The 19,849-nt window shown below is 39.2% G+C and overlaps 1 protein-coding gene across 5 annotated transcripts in view; it reads right to left on the bottom strand.

The window, feature by feature from the left end:
• ncoa2 (nuclear receptor coactivator 2) overlaps positions 1–19,849 on the bottom strand; it is a 96,715-nt gene that overhangs the window by 74,513 nt on the left and 2,353 nt on the right. The window lies entirely within an intron of this gene.

Here is a 19,849-nt window from a genome sequence, read left to right as displayed (position 1 = left end):
TTTTTGCCGCAATATCCATGAAAGCAATTCGTATATTTCTGTGAAAAGTCGTGTATCTGATGTGGGACACCAATCTAGAAGAAGCCTTGCCCTTAATCTAATCAGCACACAAAATTCCAAGACTTCCACAGAACCAAATACCCAGAGGTTGTGTGTATGATGTCAGAATCCCCAAATGTGTAAATGTTATAAAGCAATCATCATATAAACTTTTTTGAAGACTATTAAGGGACAGAAAATGAGTTTAACATCATAAGACACAGAAAAATCAGAGATGAAAGACTGGAATATAAGGGAAACTGACAATCATCATCAGGTTGGTAAAGATTTAATAGTGTTACACACGTCTTCCGGGCCTTTGGTTCCACAAGGGAATCGTTTCAAGCTTATTAGATAGTAACATGAAGTACGCCTTTTTAATTATGTTCAGCAAGTAATTAGTGGAAAAAAGGGTTTAAATCATCTCCCCGATCCCAGAATTAGCCTGAGAGAAGGAAAAAAATCTGGGCTGCAGTATCATTCAACAAAGTTGAGAGCGTAAGTAGAAATAGGCAGAATTTTCCCATTGTAAACAAATGCCGTCAAAGTGTTTTGTTGACTTTGCAAAATCTCTCCTGGGATGTTGTGAACGAATACCTAGGGGGAGGGCACACCGCAAGCCATCACATGATGTCACGTGCCAAGCAGATATTGCTACATGTAGCTGCCCTGCTACAACTCCATTTAGCCAATGACCACAATAGAAAACAAAAGATTATCACTGTTGTTGTTTTTTTATGGGTACATCAAGTAAAATGGGTGTTTGGGTCAGGTGTTTCCAAAAAAAATGCTATTTTACAACATTTATGACTTTGTGCCTTTCAGTTGTTGTCTGAGGTCTAATATCGAAATGGGCAAACAGAAGGAAATGTGGGCATGCAAAGACATATATATAAATAAAATATATAAATCAATGACTGAGTCATAATCAAATTATGAATTCTGAAAGACTTATGTTTACATTGGTCAAAGGGAAGTTAAGCAGAAGTCCTTTACAGAGGCTGAAGGAATTTCCCTATTTTCATCGTGTCACATGCTTGATCTCGCCCACAGCAGATCTTAACCGAATTGGTCACTGTAGTTATGGGGTCTTTCAACCATGATACATCAGACACCCAGCTAATTCAACCATCAGATAGTTTCACTGACTCCAAAAGAAACCCTTTTGTTTTTGGGGAAATATCTTTTTAAATACCGAAAAGTCACACGCTTGACCATGATGTGTGATACTCGGAAATCTAAAGTGAATCAAATAGTGACACTTACAGATAAACTAGATGTGCTTTATAAGATTAAAATTATTATTTGCATATTAATCCATAGACAGGGGTCTGCAACCTCTTTGTAAACAAGGGCTACCACAACAGATAAAACAATCTGGAGGGCTACCTTTTTGATATAGTCTACACATATAGTTGGTTTTATTTTAGTTTACTTGTTGATATGAGTTATCGTGGTTTAAAATGATAACAAACATAAAAGAAGCCAAGCTAATATAAAAATATGTAATAAATAAATATTAAAATTGAGGCTATTAGTAGAATGTGCTTTGGCGGGCAACTCACAGACTCTGTGCGGGCAACCTGGTGCCCACGGGCACCATGTTGGAGACTACTGCCATAGACACTGCCTGGATGATCTCATTGTGTGGACACACACTCGGTAGACCACACAGCACTGACCTTTATCTAATAAACAAAATACTACATTCCCATACACTGAATCCTCAGTCTCTTTAACTGCAGACTGGGTCAAAAGTTAATGTCGAGTGTTACCATTGTGCGTTACACCACAGACCAGACGATGTCCCACATTTTCTTGTTAAATGACAGAAAAGTGTATAATCTTTTAATACACAACAATAGAATTTAATTTTGCATTTTTACAACATTTTAAATAATTGCAACTCTAAATTGCGTCCCCATAGCTCAATTGGTAGCATTGCGTTAGAAGTGCAAAAGTCACGGGTTTAACCTCAAGGAGGCACACAAACCCATAAAATGTATATCTTCAATGCACTGGATAAAAAGCATCTGCCAAACACACAAAAGTAATTCAAAACTCAGAAAAAAGCACACGAGTTGGCATGCAACTGATCCTCTTGACAACTCGTGTATTCTGTCATGTTAACTTGTGATTAGATGCGAGTGGAACTGTCTAAACTCTGTGTTTGAGGGTAAGTGATCCTGCTCTCTTTCCCATGATCTTCATTGTTTCCTCCAGGACTGAAGCTGGTTCGAGTCGTCTCAGTGGGACTGTCACTAAAGGCTAATGTCAGGTGAAAGAGGCCAGTTAACCGTGCCACTCAAAGGCTAAAGATTAGATTAGATTTTATTCACTCAAAACTGACACCAACCAGCCAGAAGCAGAGACCAAATATGGCCATGTTTACATCTTAACCGCCGATAAGTTAAAGATGGGATTGTATTACTTTTTCAAAAACGTACGTCCCTAACAGGGTTCTCACACCTTAGCTAACTTAAAATTCAAGGACCTTTCAAAGACTTTCCAGGTCCAATACCCTTAAATTCAAGGATGTAATGTGGGGACACTTTTCAAGTTAGAGCAAGGTTACATTCTGTTACCTTTTCAGATACATTGTTACAGTTCCCTTTTCAGGGAACTCGTGCTGCGTCACTGCAGTGACACTTTGAGGACGCCTCCAATGGTAAGTGCGTCTGAATTTGTAGATCAAATTCAACCAATGGTGACGCTTAACAACAAAGACAGGGTGACGCGGGAGCCAGGAAGTATATCGCTATCTGAAATATTGCCAAAGACGGCGTTACATGGACACAGGAAGTATGGCAAGGGAGACGCAGAGTCTCGTTCCCTTCTCAGGGAACAGCAGTTACATATGTAACCCGAGACGTTTTCATGTGTCAAACACAACTATGAAAAAAAGCATTTTGGTATGGATTAACATTCGCATACAGAATATATAAGTATTTAAAGCGAAACGTTAAGCAAGTGTGCTTAAAAACTCTAGAATTTTTATGATATTATCCTAAACTACACAGGGGATAATATGTTATTTCATAAAATTAAAGGTGTAGCGGAGGATTTTCTCAAATTTTAGAAAAGAACGGCCTGACAACTAGGAGGACCAATAGTCTTGATGATCCACCCGGAAAAAGAAAATCCTTTAATTCAAGCACTTTCAGTGACCTGTATCTATGTATGTATATTTTCAAAAACTTCCCAGGGCCTTGAATTTTTCCCCCCAGATTCACAAACTTTCAAGAATTTCAAGGACCCAGTAAGCATATAACATGCAATCACATAGTGCGTTGAGACCATAGGATGCAATGCAATTATAAACATCTGACAAAAACCTGCTTGCTTATGCAAAATGGATTGAGAGTTTTGCGATTGATGAGGTGATTTTAACAATTTTAATACGTTGCTATATATGAAGCTCTAAATAGTTGCTTATTGGTCTAATTCAAATTAGTCCATCTCCAAATCTATCTTCGATCTAGATATTGTAATCCCTAAATACGTCTGACGTCCCATCTTATAAGGAAAATTGTCAAATTATTTATTAAAAAAAAAGAGTTTGAAGTGTTCATGCATGTAAGAGCAATAGTAAAAGTGATTGTTGCCTTAACATAAAAGGTTTTCTGACCCACAGCCAAAAGCTTTTATGCGTTTGGTCTAAAGATGTGAAATCTTATCTTTACTTATAGTAAATGACTGTTAGCTGTTGGGCTATATCATGGAGTTAAACTGGGTGTCAATGTTCAAGTTATTCTGGCACTAAGCAGTAAATCCTAAAGCATGGTGATTTTATTGAGGCAATAATTTCTCTTTAAAACAAAACTGAAACTCCTCCACCACCTCATTTTATTTATCTAATCGTAATCCTGTGCATTCTTTTCTTTGTACGTTGCACGAGGCATCTCGTAACCGCAGTCATGCAAGTAACCACAGTAAACCCTGCATGTAAATGAACGCTAACAGACATTTTTCGTCATACATAATAAAACAAAACATAGCGTTTAATCCGACATAAACTAATCTCTAAAACGAATACCTTGTGAAAAAAATTGGTTTCCTAAAGACAAGGGGAGATGACGAGCATGGATCACAATTGTGCGTAGAGGTTTGGCAGCAAGGCAAGAATTCAAGGTCCTGTAGCTGACATTTTATAAATTCATTTTACACAGTAACATTAGCTCGTGTAATAGTTGATACGCATTAGTTATTTAAACAAAGGTCATTTACTTGTCATTTTTTTTCCTTGTTATCAGAAATAAACGACTGTAATATGACTAATGTTGTTATTGATTCTATGTGAAAGACTACCGGAAGTTACGTTTAGTCCACAAAAGCAGTTTGCTAATGTTTTAGCTGCCGAAACGGTTTATAGTGAAAGACTTATCTCCATGTTTGAAAATATACAGCTGCACAACATGCAAGGTTACGTCTGACCTCAGTTAGGGCTTTCGCAGTAACCACAATCCCGTATTATCGCGCTACTGACAAGCCAACCGCAGATCATGAGAAGCAACCGCAAAAATCGCCCTCTTTACGTTTAATTCATGAACCTATGTCCTTCTTCCTTTAAACTTCATACATTTATAATAAACGCAAAATAAATTGTCAGTGACAACAAGAATAATTTGTTTTTCGTAAATTATTCAAAATGTAAAAAAAAATCAGGCTTTTCATTAGGGATGCACCAAAATTAAAATTCTTGGCCCAACCGAAAAAGCGGAAACCAAGGCCGAAAACAGAAAGAAATTATTATGCCAATTATTAGTACCATTACATTTATGGCTATCCCTGTGTACTAACTTTACTAGGGGTTTGATGGATCACAAAACTCACGTTTCAGACCACATTACAGTTTTTGAGGCACGGATCGGATTATTTTTCGGATCAGCAAAAAAGGGGTGGGAAAAATTTAATTACAAATAAAGATATTGAAAACAATTATTACAAAGGACAAAGTTGCACATTAAGTAAGATCTGCAATCCTAATATAATCGATTGCATAGTTTCAGTTTACAAAAATATTACCCTGCGAAGATGAAAACGATTGATAAAGAAGCATTTTTGTAAACTGAAATAAAAATTTTAAAACAAAACCTAAAAAACTACAACTAAACAACCGCGACTGAAAAACTAACTGAAATAAAGATGAAAAATATATATTAGTTTTTGTAACATACAAGTTTTCATTCCATTGCAAATAAATAAATAATGCTGCACGTGGCTGTTTCAATCCAATTCCACACGTAATTATCGTTTTTCTCTTCTCTCCAGCTGGAAGCCCACACTCATAATTTCTGGACATTTGCCATCTCAATAATGGCCATGCGCTGTGTACTTCTAAATTGTAAGTACTGTAAATTTAACTAACACATTTTCCCCCATTTTTCCCCTACATCCCTAAATTCTACATCGTTTGTGACCTCAATTCAAAACAAATTCAAAAATTTAATTGGAATTTCAAAGGCGAACTTCCCTGCATAACTCTGAAGGGAAGAGATGGTTTTCCATCCCATTTGAAACTTTACGCTCGCAGTGAGGCTCGCTGGGAAGGATGACTCAAAATGATTACCTGATCAGGAATGCTGCCCATTCTTTACGGGACACGTAATTGGATGAGACAGGGAAAAGCAGAAGGCTGCAGCGGAAACTCGTCTCTGTGGACAGAGCTCTGACTGTAGAGGGAGCGTCACTCATCACTCTACCAATTGACATCAAGGCCGTGAAATTGCATTACAGCTTCTGGTTGTCAAATACTATGATTAGCCAAAATGTGTGCTTTGGCCACTTTCAAAACAAACCATAATGTCATGATTGTAACTTTAGGCCATTTACTGTAAGATGGCTTTAGAAATGAAAATAAGCAGGGCAACTACTGTGAGCTGTAAAGACTAAGTGAATGTTGTTGCGAAAGACAGTCAGTTATGAAAGTGGTTTTCTGCTTGAGTTAAAAAAAAAAAAACGCCGGCTCCCAAAAAAAGATTAAGAACATGATGACACACTTAAACTGGCTATTTTACATTTTACTCCGTTGACTCAATGAAATAATGTCACAACATAATCTCATGAATGGCAAATTCATTCTAACAGGATCATACAATGTAACTCAAGTCTCTCAAAATAGCTAACTGAATCTTGAAGTCTACAGTTTCCCATTAGGATTGACAGCAAATCATGTGAAAAACAACCTGCTTGCATCCTAAAGACAACAAAGTATATAAACAGAAAGTATATTCAAAAGAAAAAATTTGTGGTTGGAGTAAAGGGATCAAAAATGGGCAATTGGTGACAACAACCAAAAAGTAAAGTTGTCGGAGAGGAGAAGCATTATGAACATGAATCAAGCACAACACGACCAAAACAAAATCAATTTTAATTTCACGTTAATTTTATAGCCTGGCATACAATACCAATCACTAACAGTTTAAGATGCAAAGTTAATCCACCATTACTTTCAATCCCTGCGTTACGTGGGTGTGTACGCGTAATTGTCTCCTCAGGTGTAGCATGAGAAGATCTGTTTTGACAACCCACAATTCCAGGTGCCAAAGCCACAGATATCTGTAACAGACCAACGTGCAGTGATTACAGACGTTCGATAGTTCACCCAAAAGTAAGAACTGACCGACTGACTTCCATGGTAGGAAAAACAAATAATATGGAAGTAAATGGGTACCATCAACTGTGAATGACAAAATTTCTTTTTTTGTATTTGACAGAATAAAGAAAATCATACAGGTTTAAAACAAATTGATGAAAATGTTTTGGGTGAACTGTCACTTTTTTATTTAACCAATGACCAGTGATTTATCTCTAGTATGAAAAGGACCTCTTCAGCAAATTCAGCACCTAATTTAAACAGGGCATCTGCTTCATAGTTTGCATCAGTCCTTAAAAAAATCATTACCTTCTACAAATCGTCCATCAAAGATACCTTTTAAGATTTTTGCACATATGGGTCCGAAAATAGCATCAAGAAACAAAGGTGTGTGCATGTTTTGTAACAAGCGAATGACAGCCAATCCGATGTATTTTGACGACAGACGAACTGGCTACCGAGTGAATCAAGCTGCTTAGCAACCTCCAGTGATATCAGCTGCCAAGTCTTTTGTCTATCGCCAGAGCAGCTGCGATTAAAACGAGAATTATGGATAACTTTATTGATACCCTAATTTGAAAAAGAAATTGATTCAGTTAAAGACGATTACTAACAGGTCACGAGAATTGGTTTAAACATAAAACCTTTCTGTAGTTTACTGCGGGCTATGAATCACAGGGGTGATAAACATAAACCATGCAAAGAGAAGAAAGTATGCAACTCAATTGACCGGAGTAAGACGTCAGTGCAATGAACAAGCCGACACACACAGTACAGATTTTGTGTTGTTTTATAATGCAAGTCATTTGCTGGCCATACACAGTCACACAGTCATTCGCTTTTTTCAGGCAGTGTGGACAGATATGTGAAGACTTCAGCAAGCAAAGCAATATGTCTCTTTTTTAGTAAAGAAAGGCTCTTTTGCTAGTGCTGCACTTTATTTTGCAAGCGGAGGCTGTATCTTCACATTCACCACCATGTTCGTTTCTGCGTGGTGTAGGCTAGCATCCGCCGGAGTCTACTCCCCAATGAATTTGCACTGCATGAGAGAGCAATTAGATCTGTGGCCCAGTTTGTGGAGCTGGCCGGCAGATCCTAGACCCAGTCAGTTTACAGCATGAAGGCCTCTGCGAGAAAAGCAGGCCTATGCCATCTGGAGGATCTTCTGGAACCTTCTTTCAAGAAAGAAACATGCCAGAGCTACGCTCACCCTGAGGGATTCTGTGCTTGAGAGTTACAGATACTTTTATCACTGGTGGCTCAGCGCTGGAACCGAAAGTATGGCAAGCATTTATTGAGTTATCTGTCACCAGTTGATGACTGCATTACACTTCTGATCATTCAACAAGAAGTCTTTGAAGAGTCAGCCCATCCAAAACTGTTCAATAAGTCATCTCTACGAAAATGCAAAAAAAGATACAGTACAAAACCAATGCATTTCTCTTTATAATTTTAAGATCTAAGGAAAAAATCAGTTTATCCCAAAAAAAAAGAAAACTCTGTCACCTTTTGTGTTTTTCTAACCTACTTACTTTCCTCTGAACACCACAAAGGAGTTATTTATAGCAGAATATACAAGTTGCTTTCTTTAACATAATGAAAGCGAATGCTGACCACAGCTGTCAAAAATTGTTCAAAGCAAAATTTTCATGAATAATTTAAATTTCCATCTCTACCCAACTCAAACCTTTCAAAAAGCTTTAAAAAGACTTCGAATACTTTTTTGATGCTTTTTGGAGCTTGACAGCCTGATTCCAATCCACATTCTGTAACCGTTTCACACAGCATGTGGATCAAAGAAAATTACTTGAAAAAGTGCTCTCTGTGTAAACCCAATACGTCCTGGATCGCTCCCAAAATGGGGACCTAGTAACATTGCCTTAACATTTCCGGAACGCGGACCGTGTGAACAAAAGGCAAGGAACAATGCCGTAAGAGCTGTGCCGTAGCGATCACGTGTTGTCGCAACAATGCAGTTATCGTAACAATGCAGTTATCGTTCAGCACTTTGACCCGGGAGGTGGGGAGAGAGGGGTTAAATGAAGAGTTTGGTTCCAAAACGCGATAAACGCCATTTTTGAAAAAAAAATGAGTTACTGCCAAAATCAGTATTATATCAGGTCAGTATTTAAAAGTAAATTCTTAATTTTACGCAAAATCCAATACCTGCTGTGATTTTGTGTCATCTTTTCTCCCTTTTTTCCCAAAATGCGACAAACGCCACTCCTCCTTTTTACAGAACGCAACAAATCCATTCCTGATATTACAGACCACCAGTCACGCAATGTAAACAAACAATGGCGGCGCGCTGAGTACACGGAGTCCTAGTTTTTCTCATCTACTTTGTACTTCGTGATCAACAAACAAAACAAAATAATACTTTAATTGCATTGCTAAACCTGTGGTGGTTTTCTGTGACGGGAAAGAAACGTAAGCCATCAACATCTAATAATTTCCGCGAGAGGCACTCGGTTGCTTGTTCTCCCGACAGCATCAAGCCCATCATGCTAAAACATTGACCCCAGAGGATCTTATGAAAACTTTACATTATTTTACTCAAAGTCAACGAAAATCGAGCGGGACCAAAACATTTTACAGCTGATCGCTGTGAAAATGTAAAGAGACGACGTCAAGTATAACCACAGCAATGACAGTGTTCTTATTATAACAAAGTAAGTGTTTTGGTTAATGCCATTAATGTTTATTTTTAAATCATTGTATACCACTAGTCAACTAAATAAATATAAAATGGTAAAGATGAATACACATTTATACATTTTGAAATAAAAAACTGTCATGGATTTATTGCATTTTGTGGAAAAAATAATTTGTTTTTATAATAAATCTTTGAAAATCAAGTTATGGATTTGAATTTTTTATGTTTTTATAACCTAAAGATGCTATGTGAAAGTTTGTAACAGAACAGAGTGGTTTTCATCTTGTCACTTTCTTGGTATAGAAAACACGTTTTTACCGAAATTTGTCAAAATGGATTTATTGCGCTTTGGAACCAAACTCTTCAAATGCAGATCAACATTCACAACAAAAAATGTGTGCAAACTGAAAAGAAGCAGAGATTAGGGATCTCCTCACTATCTATGCTAAAGCTAGAAGTATAGTGCTGCTTTTACGCATACATGAGGGTCCGTGTACAGTGCGCATGACGCAAATCAGAATAGTATGTGCATGCTGTACGCGCACTGCCGGATTTTTGTAACCATGCATACTTTGTATGCGTAGGTCACGTATGCACCTGCAGGAGAATGTAGTATGTAGCGCAGGAGATGAATTGCATTTTGTACTCTGTACTCCGGGTATAAGGCTGAGATCGTTCTCCAACTTAATGGAGCAGTACGCGACATGCTAGTTTAAACCTGAAAATAAATGCACACGTGTGGTTTGGAGAAGTCACAGACAATAAGCCAACTTAAGATGCTGCTTAGGCATGTGATTGGCCAATAACAAAAAAGAAGGAAGCAACCCAGCAGTCGTTTTTTGTAGCACCGCATGGACTCAATCAAACCTAATGTCTGGGATACATGTTGGATGATTGCGAAGCGTGTGTCTACAAACAAGGCATGCATACTTCCCCACAATCACAAAAATAAAACTCATGAAGGTCACAAAATCTGGAAATCCGTAAAAAACAATCACCACATCACATTCCTGGCTGTTGAAAAAATCCAACAATTACATTTAGGCATGCACCCAATGTTTGGCAATCGAGACTTTTTGTGGCAAAGAAGCATATTCAGTGTTCGAACGAGTAAGGGAAAAACTTCATTTAAATTTTACCTAACAATAACTTTTTGATGATGTGATCAAATAGCAACCAGCGTAGAGTAAGAGACAGTGTGAATGAACCAATATTAAATAATCCCCAGACAAATCCCTGGCACACTTTCTCTGTATTTCTGTAATCGTAAAAAAAAAGAGAGAAAACAAACTATTCAGATTTGGAACGCCGGTCAGCAAAAGATGACAAAATTTTGAATTGTCCCTTCACTGATAACAGAGCAACATCACAAACACGAAGTCTGTAAAACAGGGTTCACCTGAGGGTCTCGGAAACAAACAGGAAATAATCTGTGCATGAGTACAGTATGTGCATTTGGTTACTGTTTGACCCTGCATAACTATGCGTACAGGAAAGCCAGTATCAAAACCATCATGTACATCTCTTATATAAAGTGAAAGCAAAGCTGCGCTATGCGCTTTGGCAGCGTTAACCTCAAACTCAACTTGCGGCCACCCTGGGTTAACCTGTTCTCTCATCATTGTTTCCTTCCTTTATCCTGGCATTTCTTAAAGTAGCGCCCACCCCAACACCACTCCAACTGTGGCGTTCTGATCCGGTGCCAGGCCACACTTGATGCCAAGGATTACACTTTAGGTCTGCTGCCAGGCACACGCTGGGCTCCAAGTGCAGAGTCCTCCAGACAGCGGTGAAACAAACACCATCCGCCACATAGCTGCAGTCACGCACACCAAGCGAGTCGATACTTTGACAACACCGGGACCTTGAGCTGCGCTTCACAGAGTGTGCTGGTTAGAGGCGATCCATTAATTGGGTTAAGAGAGACCAACAGTGCTTAACCGGAAGCAACCAATGTGTGAGTTAAGCTAAAACAAAATCGCAGTTACATGAGCTTACATGTTGATTTGTTATTAAGCATGAATTAATTGGATGGCATGCAAGCTCTCTCATGGTGAGTGTCTACGAAGATGATGTACTACATGTGGGTATCCTCCACAGGATCAAATTAGGTTTCCATGGTTTCCAAGCACCTATCCACACTCCTTAAATTCCAAATGAGCAGAATCAGGATCATTCATTATGTTTGAAGACACTTTGAATTTCAATATATCCATTTTTTACCGTCTGTGGAAGCTAATGTAATAAATGTGGTAAAAAAACACACCTGCCCTTCTAGATCCTGCGTAACCTCCATTATCTTGAGCCACTCTGGGTAAGGCCACCTTCACAGCAAATATCTTTAGCAATAACATAATGTCACCAGCCAAAGGCAAATCAATACGCACTTGAGTGAAGAAAGATCACCTCGCTTTTAAGTGTAGAGCGGTGCATTCAGCACCTTGATCTGTAACATGCCTTCTCGTGCCCTTAAACCTTTCTCGGTGGGAAACTTCTTTCATCTATAAAGAAAGCTGCCGAAGACATGTTCTAACACTTATCGTGTGCAGGTCTCACAGATTAAGCTTCGATGCTCATGTGGACCACACAAGGTTGAGCCTGACCCAAGTTTATCCATCTAACATCCTTCCACATCATCTCCTTTCTTGTCTTGGCGATTAAATAGTTTGTCTTAATATTTCTTGTATAACACATATATAGAACAGGTAGATCATGCTTTAAAATACTTTAGGATCGAAATGGATGTGCTAAAGGCAGGCAGCTCATTTTAAACACACACACACACACACAGTGGGCTCATTAGGCAGAAGTGGGGAATGGAGAGAGAGATGGTGCAGCAATCCTGGGTCACAGTCTGTGCAAGGACGCTATGTCGGTGAGAGGAAGCGGTGAGTGGAATGAACCCAGCCATTATAACTCCGCTCATCCGTCACGGTGAGGCCTCAGGCCTGTCTACCCGTTGTTACCCTGGCAACACGCTCCTAAACTTACATTCGGTACCAATTTCGGGAGAAACAATTACTTATTGTTTTAATTATGAAGCGAGTCGAACGAAGGATACTGAGCGTTTCAGACAAAAAAAAATTATAATACTTTACAAGAGTAAAAAGGCATCCTGTATTTTTATATAGTCAGATTCAACAGCATCACAATAGGCTGAAGATTTAAATAATACATAGTATATAATACAAAACCATTTTCTAACTAATTACTGACTTATAGGTATGTGACTGACTCATCATCAAAGCTGTAAATGTTTTCAGCAGTAACAATATAAACAAACGGCTTTTGTGGACTAAACGCAACTTCATTTTACAGTAGTTAAGTTCTCATAACAAGGGAAACAACTACAGGTGCTTCAATTCTTGCCTGTCTGCCAAACCTTTGTGATCTACGCTCGCCGTCTTTCCTTGCCTTTAGCCAGGGCTCCAGTCCAGACTAACTTTTTTCACTAGGAGCACAGTGACCCCCAACTGAAAATTTTAGGGGCGCAACCAGAAAATTTAGGGGCACACACCGTAAATCAACATGCTAACCAAATATTCACATTTCTATTTTCTACTAATATCCACTGTATTACTAATAAATACTTTAGAGTCCTGTTAGCAAACCAAAACATTGCATTTGCGACAAGGTATTTGTTTCAGAGATCAGTTTAGCCACTAGCCAAACCGGTAAATAAACACCGAACAGGGGCCTCATTTACAAAGTGTGCGTATGCACAAAACAGGGCTGAAAACGTGCGTATGCCACTTCATTCCCACTCAAAGTTTGTGATCTAAAAACAAAAACAAATGTGCGCACCTGTAAGCAAACTCTAACCCATGTGTACGCACATTTTGGAAACAATTAATTGGAATTGGTGACACGGATGGCGAGAAAGTGAACTGAAATCAGATTGAAGAAAATATGACAAGTATTGATAACACAGACACATTTTATTTCACTCTATATCATACGTTAGATCCATGTTATCATGGCGATGAAATCCAGCAGTTATTTGCACTTGTACAGAGTGATAATTGTTTCATATACATCTTGTAAAATTCAATCCTAAATCAAAAATTATTTTAAATATTTAATCAGCGCCGTCTCACGGTCACATTGTCCACTACGTGAGCACGAGATGGCCTGACATATCAAATTTGCAATCATTAGATAACTGCAGATAAATAACCAAATATTCATTGTAAATAACCAAATATTTTCCTTAATTACTGTGCATTTTTTCATCAAACGTCAAAGTGTGGAAATACAGCCATCAAGCTCCCGGACAATCGTTATAATAGTCCTATTATAATGTTCTTTACAAAACCGGCACGAAGAAACTGTATTTTAGTGATACCTCTCATTTATGCTGTGATTTTGGCAAGGTGACGGTGTACGATAAAATTTCTCTAAAAATAAATAAATGCTGCTGTGATCCCCTTGTGTAATGCTGCGTGATTGCAATGCTGGAGGATTACGACAATGGCTTGCGTTTATTGGCTGGGCTCATTTAGCAACTAACTAACAATCGAATGCCAGTCTCATTAATATGCGGATCAGCATTCAGGAGGTGATTTGTGGTTAAAACGGGTGTGTACAGGGCGGGATATGAGGCAGATTCCGAAAGCACACTTTCAGGTGATTTGTGGTGACTAAAAGACTCTTTCTACATCTCTCTATAGACGGTTTTAGCAGTAACAACATAAACAACAGCTTTCATAGAACAAACGTAACTTCCAGCAAACTTAAAGAATCAATAACAATAGAGTCTCTTTTAGAGTAGTTTATTTCTGATAACAAGTAGATTACATTATCATAGCTAAAGCATATCAAAAACTACACTGAGCTAACGTTAGCGTGTAAAATGTGAAGTATATAATGTATACAATGTTACAGATCAGCTGCCCAACCTCCCTTCACATTGCAGTGATCCATGATCGCCATCTCGCCTCATCTTTAATAAACCAACATTGTTTTATGCGACAAGGTATTTGTTCTAGAGTTCAGTTTAGCCACTAGCTAGGCGATTAAACAAACGGAGACCGGAAGTTAAGTTCCCCCCAGAGGCATAGCTGTGACAATAGGCTTGGGAATCGAGAATCGATTGGAACCGGGACTAGCTTTGCGATTTTCCCGGAATCGTTCAAAAGTTTAAATTTCGATTCCTAGTTTCGATTCACAGTCCGCCGACCGGAAAAAGAAACCGCTGAACACCAATGAAGAAGCGTCTGTTTCATGCATAGGCACGTCGAACGTAATAAAGCACCTCGTTCATTGAGTAGAAATAAATGTGTGCCCCGTCTTTGACGTGCTGCGCCGACCGTCCTCTGCTGCCTCTTCCTCTGTCTCTGACCCCCAGCTTGGCACCGCAGTGACTGCACTGCAGTCTGTATCAAGTAAGTAAAACAATACATATACAATGAGGGCTCGCTAAATTTCAAAATCCCTGGTAGAAAAAAGAAACGCTAAAACAATGTTAGTCTCTGAAAACAAAAGGACTTATTATTTTTAAATTACTTGAGTTCGCGCTTTTTGCTGAGCAAAAGAACAAGCGCGTACTTGTGAAGAGCGGACCCGGGATGCAGAGGAGCGCGCATCTCACACGTGAACACGAAAGGAATAATGGGTTTAATTATGCTTTCAGTTTCACATGACTGACAAGACGACGCCGTACATACTACCTAACAAAATCTGAGATATATATTTTTCCTATGATAGCCCGACGGGCAGAGCCAAGATGCACTTTGGTAACCCGACAGGAATTCGCAATAGCCCCGGGATGTCGGGCTAGCGATTTTGCGAGCCCTGAAAAGAATGCCTTGAGCCAACATTGAGCTAACAAATTAGCCCATGTATTTTTTCATAGACAATTTACGAGCTAAGAGTGCGAATGTTAGTCAGCCCATCAATGGGAGCACGGTAACATGTTCAAGTACCTGCAGCAGCATCATACACTCATGTGTAAATGTGTTTTCATGAGGTTTTCAAAAATAAAGCTCTCTTGAGGAAAGTGTACCCCTGTAAAAATATATTCATAATTTTTAATATTTATATTCAAGTTCATAGGTTTTATATTTATATTGTAGTTGAAAACAGCCATGTGAGAAATGAATAGTAAAGTTCATAAAAAGTCAGAAGTTTATAAAATTTAAATTGATGGAGAAGGTCATACTATTTCCTTCAGAAAGACCATTGGTTAGCTAGCTCATTTAAAATATACTAAACATTTTTGACCCTGCCTCTTAAAAGAATCGGAATCGAGAATCGATAGGAACCGGAATCGAAACAAGGAATCGGAATTGGAATCGTTCAAATTCAAACGATACCCAACTAGGGCTGCAGCTATCGATTCTTTTTGTAATCGATTAATCTAGCACTAAATCGATCGATTAATCGAGTAATCGGATAAAAATGTTGTATGTGTTTTTAAACAACCGCACAAATAATGCATAACGAAAATGACGTGGCTGTAAAATGTTCAAGCATTTGGCTTTTATTTCTAAAAAAACAGAGGTATTTGGTTCCAAAAAATAAGCCTATTTATTCCCATTTATTCAATTTTTACCCATTTAGTGTTTATAAGTGCCAGTGCCAACAATATAACACTTTAATTTATTAATATGCACAACAGGTTTCATGCTGTAATCTAGCCCTGACATCAAAGTAAATATCTGGTTTATGTACATTTCTACACTTGCAGCATTTACCATTAGGCTGCTAACATATAATATATAATTTCTGGGGTGAGCCTATTTGCTATGGTAACAACCTGTGTGTGCACGCGTTCTGTGCGTGAAGAAGAGTGACACCCCAGTCAGACGTTCAGTTGCTTCATTGCATTTTGTTACGGCAGAAATACATACATTCCTTTTTAATAGAACGCTGCATTTGGTTTGCATCACTTGCATTGCGGTGCATTTTAGGTTAAGAATCCGTTCGAAAAATCACAACATCACGTTCCGCTGTATACAGTGAATGCATGCAGCTGAAATTATTGTTGCGTGGCTACATAAAAGTTTAAGCATATGATGCATTGCGCGATCGGTCTGACTCGCGTGAGAGACAATAACTTATGCTAAACTCCAATAAGACAAAGATTATTATTATTGAACAAAATATGTCAGATTACAAGTTGCCCGATTGCACTGTGGTGCCGTTTTGTGGTACACACACCTGTAAAGTGCATGCGTGTGTGTGAGGTTCTTTATTAAGCTATACTCTCCTGCAATTGAACGTGAATACGTTTACTACTTAAAAACATCAAAGCTAAACATCATATCTAGTCAAACCGCATAACGACATCGCTACAAATACAGTATGGGATTAAAATCAGCGGAAGCTACGTTACCTTGTTTTATCGACGTTAGGTGAAACAGCAGTTGATGTTTTCGGTTCAGATGCTGAATGTAATGATGATGTAATGATCCCAAACTTTAGACATTCTCTCTCTGCCGTTTATGGACATATTTGCTCCGCCATCGCGCCAACTTAATTCAAAATGTATCGCGCGCTATGATGTGCTTCCTGAACATTGAACAACGGTCCGTGTGAATCAGATCTCGGCGCGTGTAGTGCGCGTCATAGGAATTAAACGAGGCTTCGAGGCAGAATTTTTGCCTCGAGGAATTTTTTGAATCGAGTAAATCGAGTAACTCGATGAATCGTTTCAGCCCTATACCCAACCCTATGTGACAATGCAATTTTTCCACTGTATTAAATGGCTTTGCAATGTATCGCATTGCACTGTCAGTTAAGGTACACAATCGGATACGGTCTCGTTTAATCGGGCGCTACAGCTCCCCCTTGTGTTTTTTAGAGAGATGTGCAATCATTGCGGTGATCTGAAATCATTGCGATGAGGTCAAACAATTGCGATGAGACGATTATTTAATCATTGTGACAGCCCTACTGACTAATAACCTTTTAATTGCCATTAAAGTGAAATTACTGAACCTAAAAATAAGGAAAAATCCTCATTGTATCGGAGCACTTCATATTTATATATTTGGTAACCCTTTAATTCACTTAGTGGTCACTGCTTATTAATTCAACTTCAGCTTTAGAAATGCGGTTCCTTAAAGCTCTTTACAGTTAAAAGTGAGTGGCAATGTCATGTAGACCGTCCTCTTTTCCTCCCTGCCCTTTGCTCCCAGTGTAATTCGAGACACTGCAAAAACCCTATGCATACAGAACTGACTGAAAGGTACAGCGAAAAAGCAGGCATGTTCACATTCAGCCTCGGTCTAACCTAATCGAGCCAGACAAGGTCATCATTTTCCAGCTTTCTTCTAATTAGCCTTAATTCAGCCTAATTTGGTTACACTAATCCTCACAGTAAATGACACAGACAGAGCTACTGTATCCTTGAAAGATATTCCTACAACACCATTGCACCGAGTGCATACTGAAACATGAGGCTCTTAAATTTTTCTGTGATTTCAGTCAATGTTGTCCTGTGCTTTTGTTTCTCCCTCCATGTCAATCTGATCTCATTTGACACTGATTTGATTTGAAAGTGGCTCATATGATCATCTCTCCGACTGACACAGCGCATCTTATCACTGTGGCGTGAATTCAAGCAGCTTTGTGACAAATTTCTTTTCCTTTCATCCTCCTCTTGTTGGGCATGCGCGACAGTCAGGCTGACCGGCTTAAGCCCTACGACTACGTCAAATGAGCTTCAGCAGACTTTCTGCCAGAAGATCAAAGTTCAACAATCAGAATGCGATTCACTGTGATGGAATACCTGAATCAATAGAGAGTCAAAGGTCAGCTGATCTTAAATGAAATCATGGTTCTAGGCTGCTGACTGGGTATGTGAACTAACTCTCCCCTTCAACCCCACCGTCAGCGGCCAGGAGGTCATGTGACCACGACATCCACAGGTGGATATGCCATATTTAGACTGCCACGCGTGAATGCTGCAGACCTATCCGTAGGGCCCATCAATGAGCGTGCATGCGCAGTACACGTGCATGCACTATAGTTTGCATGCATGGGAATATATCTTAACACATCATGGCAGTTTGACTGGCTGGCTCTTGAGGTGAGTTGACTGCAAGCGTTCCCTGAATTATCAGGCAAGCGCTACAAAATGTCAAGGAAGCTTGTACCACAAAGCAAGTACAATAATGTTTTGTGATAAAAACGGACGATGGGTGAACAGAGGCAGTAAAAATACCACAGGTTGTTTAATAAAGGTAACATTATTATGGCCATCTAGAGTTCCTGATGGTCTGCTGGCACAGCATGATGCTAGCAAGCAACGCCGGTGCATGGGTTTGATTCCTAGGGAATGCATGGACTGATAAAACGTAAACAATGAATGCATCATAAATCGTTTGGGTAAAATTAAATTCCAAATGCATGAATGTAAACATACATTATTCAACATGCAACTCTGAATGGAGCTCTCTGACACAACAGTCTGCATTGTTTTCAAAACGAAAGAATCAACGTAATGACCAAATTATTCTTATTTTCAGCTGTGTGAGCACTTTTAACACAAGCCCTACTGTGGAATGTGTCGGCATGATGTAAGATGTTGGTAACAAAGCTAGCACGAACTGAACTACTGGTCCAACAGGCTGAGTCGCACTACAGTAGCTCGTAGCAGTGCTAATGCAAATCTGAGGTGAACGCCAGCTGTCAGTGTACTGAATCCAAGTTTGGCCATACAAGCAACCAACCAAAACCGAAATAAACACAGATTTAAGATCAAACGAAACCTAGGTTGAATGCATCCCTCGTGTTTTAAAATGACGAGTTATAAGGGAAATGTTAAAGCGCATCAAAACACGACCGATACCCAATGAACTATCAAGCGCCGTGACGTCACACACACACACACCGTAAAGCACAGTCACGGCGGGTACGAACTCTGTATACCGAAACAAAAATCTCATAAATAGACGACAAAGCAACCACATCTTTCTTATATTGTTCGCGTAAACAGCAAAGTTCGTGTGAATTACAAGGTGAATGCTAACTTAGCAGCATCCCGGCACCCCAACTTTTCCTTTCTTACCTACTACTAGTTTCCAAAAACCGATCCGGGTTTATGCACATTAAAGTAGTTCACTAACGAGCTGACTCACTAATCTCAGCCCTCACATAAACGGCGATTGTCAAATGACGCGCGTTTACTTTTAATACAACGCGCCCGCGAACGATACATTGTTGATCGTCTGTTCCGTTCTCCTCGCCACAATGTAACCTCAACAATAGAGTCCCTATGGAAAACAATTATAAAACCCGTCACATCGTAGCAAGTTGTACGTAACATTTCGATCCCCCAAAGTTAAAGCGCATACCGAACTGTCTCGCATAGTCAAATGGAGCCTCGCTGGCTAAAGCTAGCCAAGCAAATAAGAGGGGGGTAGCTGGTTCAACTTGAACGCTCGCATGCAACGCGGGGAATGAAGTAAATCAGCAGCGCATTAAATCTTTACATTATAACACTCGTGCATCCGCTTAAAGGTCGCTCGCAGTGGGTTGTTTACACAACGACACGAAGCAAAACACAACTCTTCAACTCTATAAAGTGGCCGGGCTGAAATAGCGAGTGTAGC

The sequence above is a fragment of the Misgurnus anguillicaudatus genome, chromosome 25 (assembly GCF_027580225.2).
Source record: "Misgurnus anguillicaudatus chromosome 25, ASM2758022v2, whole genome shotgun sequence".
NCBI lineage: Eukaryota > Metazoa > Chordata > Actinopteri > Cypriniformes > Cobitidae > Misgurnus > Misgurnus anguillicaudatus.
This window is presented reverse-complemented; position numbering and strand designations above follow the sequence as displayed.